The 23094-nt window shown below is 40.5% G+C and overlaps 1 long non-coding RNA gene across 1 annotated transcript; it reads right to left on the bottom strand.

The window, feature by feature from the left end:
* Window positions 1-6366: 6366 nt before the first annotated feature.
* Window positions 6367-19246, bottom strand: LOC118124356. The gene is made up of 3 exons (XR_004698719.2): window positions 18845-19246; window positions 16752-16808; window positions 6367-8092 (listed from the first exon to the last, which is right to left on the bottom strand). It is a non-coding gene; the product is annotated as an uncharacterized LOC118124356 (long non-coding RNA).
* Window positions 19247-23094: the final 3848 nt, after the last annotated feature.

Raw genomic sequence — 23094 nt, 5'->3', positions numbered from 1 at the left:
CAGGTTGTGAGCAGTTTAACCAAAGAGTGATGTTTCTCATTGTGTCATATAGCATTTCATCTAGAAAATAAGCAAGTGTTATATAGTGTGACAAAATAAATATGCTTCAATAAAGCAGTTGTGTGTATTTTCTTCCCTACACTGTTTATCATTCACTGGTCTATCGTGTGGTGCGACATGTTTTATGCAAAACTGCACATAATGGTACTTTTCTTTTGATTGTCTGTGTCTGCAGTTTGCTTCTAGTATGTCACACTATAAATGAGTATTCTTACACTTATGTCCCTCAGTGCTGCATGTGCATATGCAGAGCTCTTTGTTTGAAGCCATTTTCATAAATTTATCTCATCATGTTTACCAGTATTTTTCACGTACACAAAAGTTTGTCACTCGGCCACAAAGAAAAACCCTCAAACGTGTGCTTTTATGAATTCAGCACGCGCAATCAGACCCGGACCTGCACGGCCGAGACTCAGACATGCAAACAACACAATACGCACTTTCTCACAGCACCGTCCAGACACACACACCCACAGTGTGACGCAGACAGTTTGAAGGGTCTCATCTCGCCTGCCTTTCTTTGGCTGTCTGCTCCGTCTGACCCAGCCTCTTTATACGTCTAATTAAGAAGTCAGACCCTCCAGCGTGCCATGACACACTCACGGCTGATTTCTACCCATGTTTTGTGCGTGTGTCTTCGTCTGGATAGATTGGTTTTATTTCACTATCTATAAGACATTGTTTTCCCATCGAGCGCCCGGCGCCCCTCCGTCAAGGGTCTGAGAAAGTTGAGGGAATAATTCACAAAACGTTCAATAGCAGCCGCTGGATTGTTTTTGTGGGAAAACCAGCAAGTGGATGACTTTTAGACACAGGACCGAATTTCAGACAATGTCCATTTGTGGAGTGAGGCTCAACTGAGCATTCCCATGTATGATCTCAGTCACACATTTAAGAGCCAAACAATGTGATTATGAGAAAAAGGAAAAGTCAAGAGATTATTTTTAAACCTGTTTTGAGAGTCTCTATTGTTTTTGCAGGAGTCTGTGCATATTTGCATATGTTTAAAAAATTAGCTGTGAGGATCGTATTTGTGTGTGTGTGTGTGTGTGTGTGGGAGCACACGTGTCTGAAAATAAATTTCCACGGACTCGTCGGGGATGGACGACACACTTCGTCGTCCTGTCTGGCCGATCCGTGGAAGACTTCCCCCTCGACCCCTCCCGACTGAGTCACGACCTCCGGGCACTCATCAGAAAAGAGGCCAAGAGGTTAAACTCAGCAAACCAGGAGGTCAACAACCTCTTTATCCAGCCTTGACCCCAATTCTGCAGTTGAGGAATAAACCGGGGAGCCTGGTCCTGACAGTTCATGTTTCCTAAAACTCTTGAATTGTTCAGGTTCAAACTGCTCTCGAATCACACTGCATGCTGAATGACCTCAGGTTATTTAAAAACCACGAACAAGATGAAAAAAGGAAGAAATGAGTAAAGAATGAAAAGTAGGCAGCTTCTCTTAAAACAGTAGATTTACAGCGTTTTGTGTTTTACTTGAACTCCTTCACACAAGTAATTTTATTTTATTATGAAATGAATGTATCGCAGGTGCACAAATACAGAATTAGTACAGGTAAAAAAGAGAATAGAATATAAATAGAACAATATAACTGAGATATGAAGTAGTGCAAATGCATTATCCTCCTTTTTACTCAATATTTGTGACACATGTAGTTATTCAGGTTTTACATTAAATAATTAGCCTATAAAATTAACTGATTGTAATATTTTTGTCACTTTCAGATGTGTATTAGATGTTAGCGGCTCCATTTCAGCCTCTAAACTTCTAAGATGGTTTAATTTAAATAAATGTTAGAAGCCCAAAGACGTAAAATTATCCAGTATTTAACACGAAAGTAAAAATTATACAGAATGTATAAAATTAATGTAAAAATCTGTAGCAGAACTTTGTTTTTTCTTCTTTCCTTCCCTCGTAAATCATCTCACCACGCCTCAGGTTTGTCTGGTGATGCATTGTGGTCTGACTCCTCAGACTGGGAACCACTGGATCAAATATCTGTGAATAAAAGCAGCTTCACCTCGAGCAGCTACAGCTTTAAATTCATACTTATTTATATCAGGATTAAAAAGCTAATAAATTGATTCCACAGAAAACTCCCCTTTCACTCATTTGGAGTTATTTTAGATAACTAAAGTGTTGGATGAGGAAGGTGCGTCGCCATGAAAACTAACCAGCAGGAAATCACAGGTGTCTTTTTGAGAAACGACCTGTGAGGACGCAGAGCAACAATCAAAGGGTTCAGAGGTCAAACAACTTGTGGTATTAAAAGGCCATTGAAAGGGGTCACACGGAGCAACCTCCACCCTCCACCCTGTCCCACGAGTCTCACTCTCACTCACACACACATTAAACCATTCAATTATGTTTAGAGAGGTGGTGAATTAGGGAGGAAGTGACCATTGTCCACTGCCCCTGAGGTCAGATCTCTTCATGTCAATTTCTGACCTCGAACAGGCCAAGGACCTTTATTTATTTATTCAGTTGTTTCAGGGCGCTTTATTTCCACAATGTGTGTCACTGATTTATGCATCACAACACACAATGCATATCAAATAGACTCATATTTAGTAAATGTTGTAAGATTGAATGTTTTTAAATTCAATCGCTGGCTGATTGAAATGGTAAGTAAAGAGTGTCAGTATTTCACTGATTGATTATTGGCAAAATTGGCACAGATGCACTGTAAAAATCAACTAGAAAAGTCCAAAGATGTAAGATTTCTAGGAATATTTTATAGTATTTTTTTCTATTTCTTATGTGAATTTTGCCAATAAGCTAAGTTGAAATCTAAAACCTCAGAGTGTGGTAAAAGTAATCAAGTGAATCAAAGGCTAAGGAAACAACTGATGCCGACTTTTAGAGATCGGCACCTTTCATATTGTATTTATGAAAGAAAAAGAACTAAGGTTGATCCCATCTTTTATATGTTATCTAAATATTTTCTTAGTAGTAAATGGAATTTGGTTAACGGCTGAAATAATCAATACTTTTATGGGAAAAGTATAAAACATTCATTTGTCCTAGTTTCTCTCTTTCCTTCTTTCTCTTACGCAACAGTAAAGGGATTTTGGACAATAAGGAATGTGAACACAGCATGTTGGGCTTTCTGATGCTGGGACAGGCTGTTTTATTTTCTGACATTTTACTCTTTAAATGATTAATCTTCTTACTCTGAATATTCTGTTTAATTGTCAGCAGTGTATCTGAATCTCATAACCCAGTCCTCTGTGCTGGAAATGGTTTAAAATCAAATTTCACTTTCACTCTCAGATTAAAAGATGAAGCACATTAAACAGCTTGTGATCAGGTCTAAACTCTTATTTCACTAACACAACCACAAATTGATTTGATACTTTCCTCTCTGAGACATTGTCTCTTAGGTTTTGTAGATTGAGGTAGTTCGTCACCTTGGGGACATGTTTTGTCTTCATCACCTCAACACGCAGACGAGGATTTGCACTTGAACTTGAACCCAGTTCCCTCTCGCCGCCTGATTCCGCAGTGGCAGCCTCCAGCGCCTCCTCCCTCTCCCCCCCCCCGCCCTCCCACCCTCAGCACCATGCTCGTCTTTGTGAAGCTGTCTTCCTTGACTTTCCGCATCCCCCGTCTGGCCCTCTGCAACCTCTCTTCCATCTCTGCCCCCTCCCCTCCCGCGCAGCCATTCTTCACTCGTGGGTCGGGGGGCTCCAGGAGACGGACCACGGGGACTCGCAGTGCAGAATGCTAATCAGGCCCTCGGTGGCACTTCCCACGATTTTGCTCCCAGACATGAGCTATTGTTTTGTTATTGATTCCATTATAATCAGACGGTTCCCGTAACTTTCCTGCCGTCTGGAGGCTGGTCTGCCGCGCTGACTGCAGCACAGGGCCTGTACCTCATCATATGGCCCCGCTTACGCTCTCTAAACCGCTAATTCTCTCATTTACAAGACCTGTAGTGGCTCTTACGCTATAACAGAGGTGCTTTTACTCTACACTGCCAGTCAGAAGGATTTGGACAACCTAAGTGTTATTGTTTATGTTTAAATCTCGAGCAATGTCATTTAAAATCCATTGCAAATCCTTTTTATGTTATAAATTAAGTGAACTGATGAATCTTAATATGTTTTTATCTCGTTGAAAATGAATGAAGTCACATGATAAATGGTCTTGATCAGTAACTATAGGCTCTTGTTACAGACTACATATTGTGTAAAATGTACAGCTGGTGCTAGGACTGTTTTCTCACACTACGGGAGCTGATGGGTCTTTTGAAAACATATTTTGCCAGTTTGATGCCTCCTTCAACAGTTTTCATTTTTGTGTGAAAAACACATTTTTAGTTTTGAACAGATTTAGCCTAATAATAATACAGAAAACGGAGAACAAGCCCAGAGAATCATCTTGAGTTTACATGTATACATTTCTCTTAAGGACCATTTTTCATTCCTACCAGTAATAAATAAGCTCACATTTGCCTCCTGTGCTTATTGTTTTACTGTCTTTTCATTTAAAAATTTGATTTTAATTAAGTTCTCAAATTGTGACTCACTAAAGGCAGAAATAAGTCAAAGGTCCTACTTGTTAAAGCATAAGGACATTGATGGCATCGACTGTAAGACAAAGTACAATAAAACAGAGTCTTACTTTGTAAATCATGATTTTATTACGATGATTTACATCATTTTAAAGTCAAGCTGACACGACAAACTCCTGGCAGTCCGTATAGGTTCATAAAATATACGAGAAAGTAGATTACAAAATATTTTCTTTAACTTTTTAATATTATAAATGTTTGGTCCGTCTTTCTGCCTTCACCGAAATAGCATGAACCTGCCTGAGGGAAACAGCCTGAGGTTTAAAAGTAAAGATCAAAATATGCAGCATTCAAAATTCTTACCTGAAAAAAACATTTAAAACATAAAATTTCTAATAACCTAAATTATTATGAGTCATTGTAACATCTTATATGTTGTGGTTTAAAGGAGAGCAGTGAGTTACTCTCTGCTTTGCACAGAACTCTTCGTAGTGCTCAGCTACCTAACAGGATGCAACCTTTAGCCCCAGAGTGTTTGCGATGTGAGGGGTTCGTCCTTCCAGATGCTGCCTGCAGCACAGCAGCAGCTGGATCCACTGGCCTGCACCTCCTTAAGAGCAGCTGTGCAGCGACACAACATTCAGATCATCCAGATGTGACTTGGAATATTCCCCTGCAAGTGTGCAGTGCGTGTAAACATTGATCAGTGGTTGTGGTTAGCGCTCAGGTGACCTCTTGACGTTTTGAACGAGCGTTTTGTGTCAAGTTACATCGGTTACATGATATTTTTATATTTTCGGTGTTGTACTGTTTAATCATGTTGTCGTGCTGAATTCATAAAGAGACAATAAAAGTCAATGGCGCCTGTTCAAATTCCAACAAATGGCTATGAAGTTGCAGAGTATATTCTAAATGGATCCACTCTACCTGAATAATGTCTGAATAATAATACTCTGAAGTCCACTTTATAATTCAGTCACTCTCTCAGTTAACTAAAGCATAATGTATAAATATCTGATATTCTGAGTCAGACCTGTGTGTAAAAGGAAACTCTTAAAGCTGTGTATATACATGTAGCTCGATAGCATCATACATATTAACACACAGTTCTCACTCATCGGGCTGTGAGATATTGATACCTATTCTAATACTTAAAATATCAATTGGCTTATGTGTTATCGTGCTTTACGAGTTAAACTAACAGGATTATGCTGCACCCCCATGATGCACAGCATGCTGGAAAATTAATCCACATCCCATTTAAATGTGTGAAACTTCCTCTTATAATCTTTTAAATTATTCTCTTTCTGTAAACGATGCACGTGCTTGACTTGCATCTGTTCCTTTGCTGATTGGAAAAGGTTTAATTTCAGTTTTTGAGGCTGAATAGAAATGTTTAAAAACATATTTGTTACCTGTCTCATACATGAGCACAAATGAAACTTTAAAATTGTTGATACTTGATAAATTTATTTTTGGTTAGAATTAGAAAACCTCTGCTAATCCCAACTAAATGGATTAATTAATCCAGGTTCACATAAATTACCCAGCAAACGTGTAATTCCTCTTATAGGTTTTACACATAAGATGTAATGAAGCAGGAAGCAGTTTTGTAAATACTGATGTAATTTGATGATTCACTATATTTAAAAAAATGAGAATCCTGTACATTGAACTAATCTCAATGTTAATTTATGTGTCATGATTACCTTTCTGATCTTAGTGTTGCTGTAGGACATGGCCGACATAATAAATCCGCATGTAGACAGTTATTGCCTCATTGTAAACAATACCTTTATTGATTATATCATCTGCTGTAGAAACAGTTGCATAGTACAGACACAGTAACTTGTGCAAATCAAGCGAGTACGACTCCTTCATACAGTTCATATGGTGCATAGTAATGTCAATATCATTCCCTCTATATAACTGCACGGAATCTATTGCACATATTTACAAGTTCTCCACATTTGATAAAAAATGCATGAGTGGGGTTGAGTTATATCGTCAGAGGAGCCGATTTAACAAATAAAATGTGGAACAAACCCAGAGACTGAACTGATGCAGCAAATGAGTAAATCAATGCATTTACTACATTTCTGCAAACAGAGATCATGTTCAAGGTTTCTACTCACACACACATTTTCATATTCCAACAGCATAGCACACACATTGCACCTGTGCTCACATAGTGCACTTTAGTATAATGTCTCAGACCACGGCCATACATTGAGCTGTTAATGTGCAAACCTAACAACAACAACAACACTTATGTGCAAACACAAATAGTGCAAACTTTCCTATTTACACCTCAACACTCACCTATAGTTTTCTTTTGCATAGATAAAATGTAAACACCAGTTATGGATTTGATAAAGTTTCTTCATCTGCAGTGATGTTTGCTCTCTTGATTAAAATGATGCACTTTAATTTGAATATAACTCAAATCTCAAAGGTTATATTGTACATGAAATACAATAATTCAGTTAAGTGTGATCCAGTTAATCAAAGAACTATCCGATCACATAAGAACTGCATTTACCTCCAGTGCATTAATCCTAATTAGCATATTGAAAAAACACTTTAAAACAAAACAAAAAATAACTCATATACCGTCACATGATGATGAAATCTTAAAAATGAGATGTATCTGTTTTTCAAAAATAAATCTGAACAAATGCTAAAAAAGGTTCATACTTGATGCATCAAGTCATTGCACACAAAAAAAAAAATATATCCATCGTTTCAAGTAATCCAGTCACACAGATTGTCAACAATTTGATTGAGACATACATTTTACATGAGACAAATACATTTTATCTTTCATTACTAAATAGTTAAAATATTTAAAAAACAAATCAGGCTCAAAATATGTCTAAGAAGAAATTACAAATCAATATGCAAAAATATACATTTAAAATGTTCTACTCTAAGGAAATGTAATTATGCTAAAAATTTAAATCACCACATCTTCTATTTTACTAACCCTTTCTTTTTCTCCTTTAATTACTTTGAACTGCAAATGTGGATTAATGTCAGTTCTGGTGTATGTGTGTGTGTGAGAGAGAGAAATTATGTAAATGACCTACATGAACATTTAGTGCACATGTTTCCTGAACAGCTGTGCGGAGCAGTTCTCTAGGACACATTGTACAACACACACACACACACACACACACACACACACACACACACCATCCACCTTTCTTTCCTTCACTCTCACAGCTTCAGTCTCTCGACGACCGACTGTTTGTCCTCTCGAGGATGTTTTGCTGTTTGTATCCATTATCAGTCTGCAGCCCTGACAGTTTTGACTCTGTCCACCGTCTGGCTGTTGGAGCGATGGCTGCTGCTTGAATCTGTGTATTTCACTGACGTCCTCTGGCTGTAACAACAGCCGGTAACAGTGATGTACAGTCCTGTGAGGAATGGGCTTCATTGGACTCAGGGTCGTAGTCCAAACATCAGGTGAATCCAAACTGCAGACTGATCAGAAACCTTAAAGGAAGAAGCAGAGGAGATGTTTAGATCATTTATAAAATACAAGGTAAAGCACAAGCACGTTTATTTACAGTCGTCCAAACTTTGCATCTAGAGAGAGTGATGACAAATATTTTATCGTCACAGAATCAATTCCCTGATAGGATGTACTATATTTTTATTAGTTACTTACTGATAATACATGTACAAATAAAGAATGTGAGCAACACAAGACGTGCATACATTTTAATACTGAGGTAATCCATTCATTTGGATCCATACCATCCCCCAGTTGCTTTAATTCTACTGGGTTCTAATTTACTGCATTTATAGGAGTGCAGACAAATAAGAGATGGAGACCGTCCTGGTTATATAAGGCTCCAATCTACTCAATCTATTAATGATGTTATTAATTCAACACATCCTGTTTCATTTGTGGAACTTGTATCACATGTTATTTGAGAAAAAATCTCTTTTTGGTCCGAGCCAAGTGGAAAAAACCTGTTCCCTAAAGGGTCTCCTTCTTGAAATCACTCAAATATGTCAAATACGTGGAGGGATTGGACGCGGCTTTCGAGTGTTGGATCATGTGCACAATCTCAAATATTTGTGGGACTCTGGGTTAAGCCTCGGTGTAACTTTTTACTGTATCGTCTCTTTAACGCTCGGCTGTACAAGCTCCCATTCACTGCCCATTGATGGCAGACTTATAATAAAGGCAACAAACTCACACACACCAGACAACAACATGAAAATTGCCCCCCAACCCCCAAACTCCAGAAACAACCAGTCTAGACACAAGCTGCTCCCCCGATCACCAACATCACTCCTCTCCTTCTCCCTCTCTCCCTCTCTCCCTCTCTCCTCTCCTCTGTTCCTCTACTTTTTCTATCATCTGCTTTTCCTCCTCACCCCCACCATCATTGTCTGAGCCACCAAAGTGTTTTTCCCACGCTTTATTTTTCTCCGTCCTGTTTGCAGCCTGGCAGAAGGAGGAGGAGGAGGAGAAGGTGGGGGGATTGAAGGGGGGGTAGGCAGGAGGATAGAGGGTGTGTGTGTGTGTGTGTGTGCGTGCAATGAACTGATGGGGTCTCCATGGCAACCCCACGTTGGCATGCCCCTGATTGGAGTATGTGGTGGCTAATTATTCAGTGCATATGCTTAAAAAAAACAATAAAGTAGGACGTATTGAAATGCAGAGCCGAGCATCGCATGGCGTGTGATTAACATATGAGCCCAGCTCTGGGTTTAGAAGAAAGACACCTCAGTTTAATGTACATGTACAACCAACATGACATAACTCATGTTGTGTTTTAATCACATTTTATGTGCTTGTTAAATACATGAGGATTTATCTTTAGATTTTAATAGTAATACTATTTTTTTCTGTTTTTCTTCTGAACTGTAAACTTTCCCATGAAAAAAATTCTATAGTTTTTCTAATTTTTTTTTTACAATTTAACAACTCAAACTTAAATTTATGCGTGGGAATATTAGAAAATTTACATATAGGCAAATTTCCACATGAGGATCAACCCAAACTTTACGTTTAGGCTGTAAAAACTAAAACAAAAAGCAGAGCAGCAGGCTAATGGCAGGCCTCTGAGCACTGGCACGGCAGACAAATGAGTGTGTGTGTGTGTGTGTGTGTGTGTGTGTGTGTGTGTGTGTGTGTGTGTGTGTGTGTGTGTGTGTGTGTGTGTGTGTGTGTGTGTGTGTGTGTGTCAGAGGCGGTCGGGATGGAGGGTCTGCTGTGTGAAAGAAACCAGTGGGATAGGGGTGCGTGTGTGTGTCTGTGTGTGTGTGTGCATGTGTGTGTTTGAGGAGGGGAGGGTTTAACAATGGCCGGCATTGTTTACCAATCTCCCTCGTCCATTAATCAGGACGATCCGGCTCTAATTGGCGTTTTGGTTAAGCTGGTCTCCAGACCCCGTTCCCTCCACTGGCCTAAATAATGGCGTTACGCCACAAGTGCCGCCACACACTGGGGAGGACAATGTGCTGCTTGTCTGAGGGCCCGGGATAGGATCCCCACCCTCTCCTCTTCCCGTCTTTTCTTAGCGCCCCCTGCGCCCCCAAAACAAACCTCACACAGAAACACAAAGAAGGCCTCTCACTATTGAGATCTCACTGTCGCAGGCTCCCTGCCTTGTCTGTCTGCCCCCCTCAGTCCTCCTCCGCCCCCACTCCTTCCTCCTTCAACTTCTTTTCTCACTCACTACAGTTTCTCCTCAGTACACTTCTCGGTGGGTTCCTTCTTTTCTGGTAGTTGTGGTCAGAAAGCCCCTTAAAAGTAGTTGATCCTACTCAGTTAGAATCCTTTTTTTAAAGGTTAACTAATTTGTGAATTTGTTATATGAAAATCACATGTCTCCAAATTAGGTGATTTCTTTTAGGTTTTTACACCCGTGAGTTGACTTCATTGGTTTAGACATTTCTCTGAGCTCTTAAGCTTTAAATTCCCTTTCAAAATCAAATGGATGACACTAAAATACAAGCTCATAAAGCTAAAAAAAAAAGAAACAGACATGTCGACATTATGGTTTTTCTTAGATTTAGATGTGACTAAGGTTATGTGTTAATTCACTTTCAAAATTTAGATCTTTCTCTGACTCAGATATCAGTTAGATACTACACAACAAGTTTTCATGTCAGACTACACGCTTCTGTTATTAAAGCAATTTCTCAGACTTATGATAAAACCAAATGGTTGTTGTCAAAATTGTTCATGAAGCTCAAAATGAGGCCAGAAAACTTGACTTAAAGGAAATACAAGGAGTTAATTCAACAGCGGCCAAACAAGATGAGAGGAGTCTGTATATCTTTTAGATTATTTCAGTTATTTCCAGTTTAAACTCAAACTTTAGATGTTACCACAATTCAGGAATCAGTGAAAGTTAATGACACTGTCCGGTTTTCCATGCGGCAAAACATTCAGTGTGTACTGTACATGTGAGAACTGTGTGATAACAAGTGGGGATTTATGAAGACCACAGTGTTGCTAATTATGGCTCCTTGTGGATGTCAGCGAGCATGTAGGCGTTTTTCTTTTTTCCACATCATCAAACAAAGCTGTCTGCACAAGCATGCGGCATAAAAACCGCATGGACGCTCCACACGCACAAGTCATGCCTTCGTAATTAAAACACTCGGAATGATCTAATTAACGTCGCACAAATAAGGCAATCGGAAGAGTTTCCTGAGCGTCGCGGAAATCCACAAAACGCCCGATCGTCAGCGTCTGCAGCGAGACGGCGGGCAAAGGAGGGAAAGCGAAGCACGAAAGCGCAGCTGCCCTTAAAAATGCCAGCTTGTCAACCCTCAAAAGCCGCTGGCTCCCCAGTTTCCTCCCTATCTCATCTTTTCCCGCGTGTCTCTTGGGGCGATCTCTGCAATTAACACACTGGCAGTAATTAACACTGTCTTGAGGCAACCAATGGCGCGGAAAGCATCGGGGCCAACATGAAGTGGGGGAAGGTGCAGCGCCGGCTATTCACGTTCCCCCTTCTTCAGCTGCCATTTTGTGCCAGTCTTAACACCTAAGATGGTGGCAGGACTGTGACTTGCCATGTGGGAGAGGAGGACAAACTGGCAAGGGAGGGGTCGGAGAAGAGGAGGATTATGGGATTGAGGAGGGAGTCTCTTATTTTCATTCTTGTAGTCGGTGAATTGCTGAACGGTTACCAAGACAGGAGAAAGGGAGGCGGAGGGACGGACAGAGGCATGATCGTCAGATTGCTGCCCTACATGCACCACACTAAAGGAAGGAATTTAGCCACACATGTACACGAAGACTCACACACACACACACACACACACACTGACGAATCAGAGAGGAACAACAATGTGTTTATACAGTGTGGGTGCGAAACACAACCCCTTGTGATGGTCTGTTTGTTTCAAAAAAACAAAAAAAACATATAATTTACATGTACTTAGTATACACTGCACACAGATGAATACACACATGTACCCATGCACTCACACACACACACACACACACACACACACACACACACACACACACACACACACACACACACACAAACAACCAACACAGCCGTTCTCATGGTATGGTCTGCCCCTGAGCATGCAAATGACATTCATTATGCAAATGCATACAAATCAGAACCAACCATCTGAGAATCCAAGCTGGGAAAAAAAAGAGAAAAGAATAAAATTAAATGAATGAGGGGAAAAGCGTGGAAAAGAAAGAAGAGGCATGTTGGAAGTGTGCATAGAAAAAGTACGGTATCATGTGTGAACAGATAAAATATCTTATAACCTGCTTCATTAGGGGACAGATAGTGTTTATCCACTGCAAAAGGAGGTTTAGAAACAAAGAAGCTTAGATGGTAGTAATACATACATATATATTTACTGATATTAATTAATGGGAAGTCCTGGGTAATATTCATCCTCGAAGTTAAACTAAAGATGGAAAGAGACGACACACACACTCTCTCTCCTCGCTGTGCCCCTCCGTCTTCTTGTGTGAGACTAAATCCACTGTGTTTTTAGCAGTGAAATCCTAAAGTCAACTGCAGATGAGCATCAACTGGAGTGGAGATGCTCCAAATGAAGGCAAAGTGCTGCTAATTGCCTCTCGGGGTGTTCTTTGTTTTGCTTCTGTGGGACGTGGGCACTAAAACGCACCAGAAGGGCAGCGTGACGTTATGTATTATACAACCTCGGAAACCGCTCCTCTGATTTTACTTTTAAGTAAAAAAGAAGCCAAACACTGATTTGAATATCTCAGCTGGAGATTTATTTCTGTATTGGTTCATCTAACGACAACAACAAGAAAACTGAAAAATTTTAGCCAATGATGTTGTGTGTGTGGGGGGGGGACAGACTAATTAGAAAAAGACTGAGGCCAAATTCTTCTCCCAAATCAAAATGCAATTAGACACAGTAATTCCTGTGTGTATTGTTGTATGTGTGTGTGTTTGTGTGTGTGTTTGTGTGTGAGATAAAGAGCCTTACAGTATATGACCAAAGGTGAAAATCTAATATGAAGGGTTTTTGTTTTTAAGAAAAGGGAAATGGAACATCTACTTAATCTTTTTTTTCTTCTTAAAGAACTATTTTCTCTCTTATTATTCTTATTGGTGAAATAGCTGCAAGCAAATAGCTTCATTATTCACTGATTTGCACCAGTGCAGTGTTGACACATTTTGCAGGTGGAGACCTCACAAGGAACCTGATTTGATTTGTGATCAGTCGGAGAGAAGCCTCTAAGCGAAGAATAGATGTGACCGGGGGAAGGACATAAATATCTGAGGCATATTGAGTAAACCTCTTCTACTGGGTGTAAAATACTACAGTACAAAGGAACTACTTCACAGCACACTTCCCTGGGTTTAGATAAAATCCCTGTAAACTACCAAGAAAGTTGTATTTTGTGTGTATTTCAGCTGTTTGTGTCAAAATAAATAATAAAAGTAAAAGTCAGAAAAGCTCAAATTTGGCTATTTATCCAAGTCCTAAAGAAGTTAGTCCTCCATGATCAGTTACTACTAATACTTTAGTATTTAACACAACGTGTTGAATGGGTTTAAAGTCAAAGTGAATTCAATTCTGTTTTCTGGAAAGGGTCACATTTGATTTTGTGTTGTTTTGTCTTATCCAGAGCTCGTGTACAGTATTATGAGCTCCAGCTTTTTGGGGTTAAGTGCATATATGTGAAGGACAAAGCAAACTTCAGTGTTGCACGACTCCTCTCCCTCCTCTCTGAACGTCAGTATCCTGTATCCAGGGCTTTAAAATGACCCGACATGAGGAAATCTTCACACAAACACACTCATGCACACTCCACATTTTACACCATCACATTGTCAGCAGGCGTTATTTCCATAAATCCTCCCAGCAGTATAACTTGTACCCCACTTTCCCTGTGAGCAGATCCCATGTATGTTTATAGTGAGAATTTAAATAATCAACACTCAGATATTGATTGTCTTTGTTTCCTTTGGCATGTTAGATCCTCTGCACCCCTCCCCTTTGTTTAAGATTGCCCCTTATGTAACACAGCATCATACCTTCACGTCATCCGTTCCCAGCGTCCATTGTCCGAGCCCCTCTCTCTCTCTCTCTCTCTCTCTCTCTCTGCTGCTTTTTGTGTTTCTCTCTTTTTCTGTTCTGTTTTTTTGTTATTAAAGTGTCCTTTTCTTCTTCCGTGCAGGCGTGTAATGGGATTCTTGTTACTTTCGGTTATCTAGCTTTATGAAGAATGTACGTCACTCATACAGCTAGATAACCAAAGATAACAGACAACCCCTCAGGCCTGCGGTCGCAGCTCTCTGCCACCAACACACAAACCTCCGATACACCTGCGCACACAAACAGTGACAGAGGGGGGAAACTGCTTAAAGAGCTCATTCACCAAAACAAAGCCGACTTAGTGGAGCCACTGTTTGCACATAATGCAGAGGTGGAGATAATGATAGTGATTGTCATATATCTGGAGTGTTAATGCAGATGATTTATCACACGGCCTTAAAGACGCCTCAGTGAAATGAGATGAAAAACAAGCATGACTAAAGATTCACAGGGGATACTGCTGGGAAAACACATTTTCCGAGCTATTAAGTGTTTTTATATGACTGAAATGTGAATGGGCTCTTATAGGAATTCAAAACAAAGCATTAGAGCCAGTGAACTAAAGACAACAACAGTAAAGATCTTTATGAGGCATCAGAAGCTGGAGATAAAAACAGCTCTGCGGGGAATCATTTACACAAAGAAAATATTATAGCAGAATATAAAAGGGGAGATATTACACATGCACTCATTTCACAGAAGGTAAATACTAAATTACTATATTATATTACTATATAAAGTCCTGTGTGGAATTATTGTAGCTGTATATGATTCTTAAACATGTACATTATTTCAATACTCTGTCTTTTCACACCTGTAATTACAGAAGTTTACTATATATAAAATTAACATAAAGTCTAAGAACCTCGAAATATTCCAGAGTAAAAAACTGATGAAATAACAATAATATATTTATATAATTTTTTTGTGGTAAAGTTTATTTTAATCATTTATTTTACATTTGAGGTGATGGTTTTAAACCCTGACTTTTATTACATGTAAGAGCCTATTTAGAGTAAAGTATTCTATTCACTCTCTCTTTCAACACACACACACACACACAAACACACACACGACATGATTTCCATTATAAATAATTATGTAAATAGAATAAAAGGTTTGGACGTTTAGCCAGATGCACCATTTTTGTGTTTCTCTTCCTAAAATTATTTTAAAAACCTTCCCCCATATTTTTCCTATAAACTGCTGAGAGTGACGTCACAGACATCGCTGGCTTTGTGTTGTAGCAGCAAAGTGTAATACGTAATTAAAACACACGCACACACACACACACATACAGAGAGGAGGGGGGAGGGTGCATCGTGTAAATAGGCCACAGTCATTCAATTATACAGGTAGACTTGTTAGTGCAAGTTGTTTTGCAAGATCATATCATATATTATAGCTTATATAAAAATATAATAGTGTATTAGTCTGATTACATTTTATTTTACAAGAGGAAACGTCTCTGTAAATCAGGTTTTGGGTTTTTGCCATCAAACGTCCATTAGTGCAGATCACTTCGCTGTTTGACTTTGTTAGGCCGTGACACACACACACACTCACACACGCACAGACACACACACCTGCTGACGCGTCAGCTCTCTAACAGCATGTCGCGTTTATTTTTTAACGCATTCATTACTTCCTCGTGTTGTTGTTTGTTATTTTAAACGTGAGATAAACGATATTTTTCTCTATTTTCACATTATGTTGTATGATTAAATATTATTCTGTGTCTTTGTCTATTGATCAGGGTGACGAGCTGCTACACATCTACAATAATACCCTTTTTAAAATGCTAAATTTACACTTGAGGCCATTTTACTGTGAATTAAGTTAAATTTAAGTGTGGTGTATCTGTCGGTGCTACTCCGGACAAAATAAAAGCTGCGTGAAAAAATCGCCAAAATTTCTAAGGGCTTGGTTTTATAATGAGGAGTGTGTTTATTGATGTCCTAATACATTTAATAATAATCTTCGTTATTATTGGAACAGTTTATTTGTGTTTATTTGCTCCGATCTCAGTCAAGTGCTGAAGTTCACCGAGCAAAGTCATTTAAAGAAGCTATGAAATACTGACTGTAAGTGAACGTGTCCCCAACAGACGACTTTAAAAGGAAGGATCATATGATTTTATTTAATTTGTATACCTGTGAGACAAATATTAATAAAATAAACTGTAGTCCGCTATAATACATTGACATGTATTTGTTGTAGTATAGTCTATCACTACTCCTTTTACGTTCCAGTATTAATTTGCGTTCAATGTAACTTGGCTGTGATGCGTGTTCGACTTTAAGAGGTTTTCAGGATCATGAGCAGCTGCTGTAAAGTGTCCAAAAATATACAAGCGTCCACGAACAGGATTTACAAATGAATTCGAGGAAACAATCAATTAGTCCCACACATCGCGAAGCTGCTGCTCGTCTCGTGTGTGTGATGATGTGTGGGAGAGAAACGTGTTCGTATGCATGCATCATCCCATCTTTTTAGCTGCGAGCCACACAGAGTCATCAGTGGATTAATTAATGGATTGATGCCATATTCAAAAAGATCGATGGTTCATATTCACCTGGAAGTTGCAGGAAAGTGTCGATCTTCGTTTCTGTTGCGTTTGGGTGTCATGACTCTGCAAGGGAAAGGGGGGGGGAATGAAATGTGCATCAGAAAAAATACTACTACACCTAAAACAAAGGCTGAAACAGTGAAACACAAACTCAGCATTTCGTCCACGTGAGTGAAATCTCTCCTCCCTCGTGGAAACTCCCTGCATGGAAAACACCTTGTACCTGGGAAACGTGCCCACTGGGTCAGTGGAAGCTCCTGACTGTGGAGGTTGTGTATCTCAGCAGGCTCGTTGTGCACCTGCAGCTCCACTGACTCTGCACCAGTGATGCTGCTGCACACACACACAGCGCTCCCACTTCAAATGACACCGTCTTATACTGACTCCAGTCTCCACAGCAGCAAACCCTCGTGTCTTTTAACTTTAGAGAAACCATCCCTGACTCTCACTTAAGGGGATTTGATGGTGGAGATAAGCTCAGTACATCTTTAATGAATCCAAGCTTGATATATGCAGAATCCTGCAGGATCCGACTAATATCTGCGTCATCTAACCTGCACCATGCACCTTGACCTACACTGTTCCAATGCAAAATTGCACGAGTGACATTTGTGCGGCTGTTGCACGAAAAAAAAAAAATGTGCCCCTTTTTTTTTAAGAGCTGGAAAAGTGTAAACCTGTATGGTTAATAAACTGGAAAACTTTTTCTAGGTTGCACTGGCAGCTGCATCGTTGCTCCTGCTTGAGCTGCATGCTTTCCCTGTAGCCTATATTACATATTGTAAAAATGTTGAGTAATATTTTATTATAGGAATAAAATAAACATGTGCGTGCGTGAGAGGGAGGTCTGATACCCTCTCACGCAGATTAAGCAGGGCCTTATGTAAGAGCTCCCACTTGCAGAGCGCAGTGCTGTTTAATCCCAGGCTGCAGGAAACCGCGTTGGCTTCATGTGCAATAATCACCTTTGGCTTTTCTTTTTCTTTTTTTGTGCAAGCTTTTCCCCCTGTTTAGCCTTTTCAGTGCGTAATCTGCTGCCAGCGAAAACAGGCCCAACACAACACAACCCTGCGCTGGGAAAGGTTGCACCGCCCGAGGCCACTCTGACACCACCAGCCCCGCCACAGGCCGGTGTTATAGAGCGAGTGCACCCTTGTAATTAACACTTAATGAAACCCCACAATGAGATGCGTTAAAGAAGAAGAGGCAGTGTGTGCATTCATGTCCCTCCAGCTCTTTGTGGAGGTGCTGCACCATGAACTTATGTAATACTTGATGACAACAGAGCATGTGGCTGATCCTGGGTCAGCTTCATAGGGATAGATTCAAATTCTAATTAGACATAGTGATCAATTTCCTTGCTTGCATCAAATACACAAAAACACATGATGTGAAAGCAGCATTTTCAAGTAAAGAATCCCTGCTTATTAGTGGGGTATTTTCTGGGAGTCATTATTTTTTGCAAAATGCAGGTTAAATGGGCTGTAGGAGAAGAGGGGGAGGAAAAAGTAGATCCTCATTCTATTGGTTTCATATTATACTCAACATTATTATCAATAAAGCTGATTGGAAACTAATCAAGGGGCCATGAGGGAGACAGGAGATCACACGTAAACCAGACCAAGTCAGAGAAAATACTCTGATGCTACTAAAAGCTGAATATCCTGCTAAATAAACTGCTGACTGGCTCCACACCCCCCATGCTCAGATTATCCCAAACTCCTGTGCACACATATGTCAGAGCCAAACAAAAGTGTCTGCAGCCACAAGTGAAACTCGTCAGAGCCTCTTGTGTCCACACTGATGCTGCTGCTGCTGCTGAGGATTTGAAATCAGATGCTGCTGCTGCAACAAGCATCATCCAGGAATGTGAGAGCATTTTGGGAGGAAAATGTGGATTTAGTCTCATCTGCTCGGCCTCTAATCGAACACTTATTCCACAATGGGGTTAAAACACATGCACAATACAGCAGGTTGCAGCCTGGACGCGCCACAAACCCTCTGCTGAGCCTCCTCTGCAGGTTCATTCTCATCAAAACTCACTCATATGAAATAAAAGAAAAACACTCAGGATAAGATAAATAGAACAGGGTTCTTACTGTGTCCTCCTCGGCTGCAGCAGGGTGGGTTGCACCGGGCTCGGATCAGCTCCCTGTAGCCGGCGGTGCCTCCGGACGTGCGGCACGCTGGCAGCCAAATGAGCGCGTTCATGAGCGGCGCACTGAGCTTTGTGGCGACGGCGCATCGTGACGTCCCACCGGCCACGTCCATTTTTCTATTTTTTTTTTTATCTAACGGGTCCTCTGGTGTTTTTTTGTTCTCCTTCGCATATCGTCACACGGCCGTCCTCCCCATCCTCAGCCCCCGGTGCGCCCCTCACCAAACCGGGGGGCCGTTGGAGCTCGTGCGCCATGGATGGCTACATCTCCTCCGCCGCTGTTGTGTCTCCAAATGGTTTAACGTCTCATTTGTCCAAAATCATATACGCCGTCCAAGGCCCACCCCCTCGCGAGTCAGTGAGGTAACACTGTTCCCACCCTCTGAGATTTTTGATATTATGCAAGACGGACGATGTGATTATAATCTGGACCGATATGGCAGCGCCTCTCACGCCCCCCAACAGACACACGCAGAAGTGCATGGTGGCACCATCACTCATCCACACATCTGATTCTGTCTCCTACTTCTTTTGGAAGACATTTTTGTACGTGCACGACATTTTCCAGCTGTTTGCATGATATTCATGACATATATGTGTTATAGGAATATAGAAAAAGGCAAGAGATATTAGCCCATAGGCCTGATTATATCACTGTATTAATGATACTCCAAGGAACACTGTCTCTAAACACATCTATTGTATTCATGCAAAGTGTAAATAGTAATGTACTTTTATTTTAATAATCTTATATACCTACAATAGGCTGTTCCTGGGTCATATCTGCAGACTCTATCTTTTGAAGTAAAGGCACATTTAGCCAAATGCCGTAGTGCTGCCTCCACTAAAGCTGAAGAACAAGCTGATTGGAATTGGTAATATTTATGTGTGGAAAGGCGTATCTAGAGGATACGAGGTGCATGCTGGACATTTGATGCAAACATGCATCCTTGAAAGACCTTTAATCTATTTGCTCCATGTGTGTATTATATATTTTCCTGTTAAGGTGATATATTTTTTGTACCACGGATATCAGAATAAATGCCAGGGAAAGAGCATGATCAAGTCACGCATGTAGAGACGTGACTTCCTGACAGCGTTGGTCTGATGTTCAGTGTATGCGTTGAAGATCAATTTATTTTGTCATATTTGAAGTTCATCACATTTGAGTTTTGCCTCCTCACATGTTGAACTGAAGTATGTCTGGGATGTTGGTGGCGTGTGCAGCTGAAGCTCAGACAGACTGGAGAGTTGCTCCGGCTCCACTGATTATCATGATAATCACTCCAGGAATCTTTTCAATGCACTGAAAGAGGAATCCTCTCAAACGTTATTGTATAGGTGGTGGTGGTGGGGGGGGGGGCCTCAGTCTGTCTATAATGCCTATAGCCCAGACGCGCTAATCATTTGCATTAAATAAAGTTAACTCAGTCATGTTGATCCGTCTAGACCACTTCAATGTGTTGAAATGCCTTCAGACGCTCGCAGGCCCCAGTGCTGCACGTCTGCAGCCCACACGGCAAGAACATGTGAATGGCCAACAGTCATAGACCCAGTCTGTCTCTATCTTTACACACGTCCTAATAATGCACCTTTCATAAAGGGATTAGCTGCAAATTGTTTTATAGAGCAATGATGAAATGTTTCTCTGAATCTGATGTAAAGGTGTTGTGGAACATTTTGACTAACATTACCTACATCAGAAACACGTGGAAATAAATCCCATTCCTCTTTATTATCACTGATTCAGCGAGCACTGCAGGTCTGAAGTTTCCACACGGATGACTCAAGGATCCGTGGACAATTGCTGTTTTGCTCCCTGCTGTACACATGGCAGCCAGCTCCAGACACGTTGACTGAGTTGCGAGGAGATAACTCAAGTTCATTACCGACACAGACACTCCGCCACTGGGATTCACGGCACACACATGCTCACACCTCGCCAGGAAACTGCTGGGCCGTTTGACTGTAGTCTGAAAAGTAGAGGCGACAGATTTACTGCTTTAAGCCTTTGTAAGTTAACATTAATTCAGGGTTTATAGGCTCCAAGTCTAAATTTACAGTACAAGTCTAGAAGATTTAAACGCCCTGCAAGCTAAGGGAACTTAGTCAAGTCAGGTCTGGTTTATTAATGTAACCCCACATGTTTGGCTGCTTGGTTGCCTGATAGGAAACAATCCACAGAGTATTTTAACCCTTTTAAGAGAAAACTCCACAACTTTACAACTTGAATGGAACAAAGTAAAGCACAGACCTCTGCCAAGGCCCAACTGCCCCCTTCAATTCAGTCAAGCTGCACCAAATCTCCCAAACTCAATTGTTACAAATATCCATTTCCCAGGGAAAATTGTGAAACTGTTGAAAAATGCCTTATTTCACAGTGTTAAAGAAGGTGAAAAACGTTTCCTGGACCCCCCCTTCTAAATCTGGATCTGCACCAAAATGGAATGGGTTCTTCCCTGAACCAGACCACATCCTTCCACCAAGTTTCAGAAATCCTTTCAGTTGTCTTTGTGCCATCTTGTTTACAAACAAACAAGCAGTCCGATTGAAACATAAACTCCTCAGCAGAGGTATAGAAATGATGCTTCTTGTCCACTCCTAGTGTGGTTACTTGAGTTTACAGCCAGTCCACTGAAGAGTGTGGAAGACAAAAGGATTTCCCTCGTCCAGGACCTATGAAGATACTATATATGTAGCCTAGAGACAAAGGTAGATCCAGGTTTTTATTTTATTTTCTGGGATGAACATACCCAAAGAACATGGATCATTTTAAGATAAAATTGAAATCTGAATAAATCTGGTGCTTGTCTTTTTTTCATGTATTGTCCTTGAAATATCCAAACTAAAAGTGCTCCTTAGTGTCATAGACCAATTGTATTTAGATATTTAATGCATTCGTTCATGTGGAAGCAGAATTTACTATTGACCAAGATGCAGCTCATAACCATGGTATTGTTCATTCAGTCTTCTTATAGCTCAGTTTATCAGGTTTTTTTTTAAGTGTAGGTTTTGTATTTAATATACTTATCATTTTATTAATAGGCCAAACTCAACTATGGATAACAAGATAATACATTGCAAATGTAGTGGACTTTAAAATTGATTATAATAGAAATATTCTAATTAAACAGGCTTCTTTAAGATTATAGTCACCCTGCCACACTCCTTCCAGCTGATAAACTAGTTCTGTTAAATTTGATAAACTATTTCACTGATATTTCACTTGCATTCATTTTCACTTTGATATTCAGGAGCTGAGTTTAACTACTTGTTTGGAAACAGCAGAATCCAGCTTGAGTCTCCTTTCAGGTCTCTGTGCCAAAAGTCGTCTATTAAATGCCAGTATCCCCGTTACTCCATGTAACGCGTTACCCGGGCCGTGAGAAGCAGACGCTCTTACGGGTGGTGGGTCACAGTCTGTCTCAGACCCTCCGACAGCAGTAAACCACCCTCGGCATCACCCCATTGTTTTACCGCTGCCAGCCCAGACACCATATATCCTCCTGCGCTTCACTGAGCACAGAGGCGGCGCACGCACAGCGCCAAAAAACAGCTTTTACGCACACCGACGAGCGGCACGTCAGTACTGCTGATGTGCACAAAACCCTCACCTGTTATTACTGTGAATATGAACTGTCATAGTTTGGCCCGGTCACGGTGATTCAGTATTTTGGTGCCCGTACATACACACATGCAGTCAGACCTGGCACCCTTTCACCCACCATGTCGCGCCAATATTCAAATGGGGATCATCTCATTTGAATAAGAGCGTAATGAGACCTGGTGGTGTATAATAAATGAACGTGGGGTCCCTCGTTGGATTGAAGGCATGCAGCAGAACTACTGGAGTTATTTCAGAATCACAGAAAATCGTTTTTTAGAAATCAGATTGAGAACAGTGAGTTTTTTTTGCAGGAAAAATTCATATTTTTGGGATGAAGACATTAGAAATTCTCCTGACTTGAATTCAAAGAAATATGTCCACTTAGAATAAGCTATATGAAAGTTTGGAAGTATTTTAGAAGGTCTGTCCTGATAAGCAGCCTCCCAATTACACCAAATAACACTTTATGGATAAGTTCACAATAGGTTTTTTTGCTTGCTGTTATCATACCTAAAAGCAGTGCTGAAATAATGACAAAGTTTTAGTCTATCCTACATCATGGGCCATCCCATCTCACATTCTTA

Source organism: Hippoglossus stenolepis, chromosome 17 (genome assembly GCF_022539355.2).
Source record: "Hippoglossus stenolepis isolate QCI-W04-F060 chromosome 17, HSTE1.2, whole genome shotgun sequence".
Taxonomy (NCBI): Eukaryota; Metazoa; Chordata; class Actinopteri; order Pleuronectiformes; family Pleuronectidae; genus Hippoglossus; species Hippoglossus stenolepis.
This window is presented reverse-complemented; position numbering and strand designations above follow the sequence as displayed.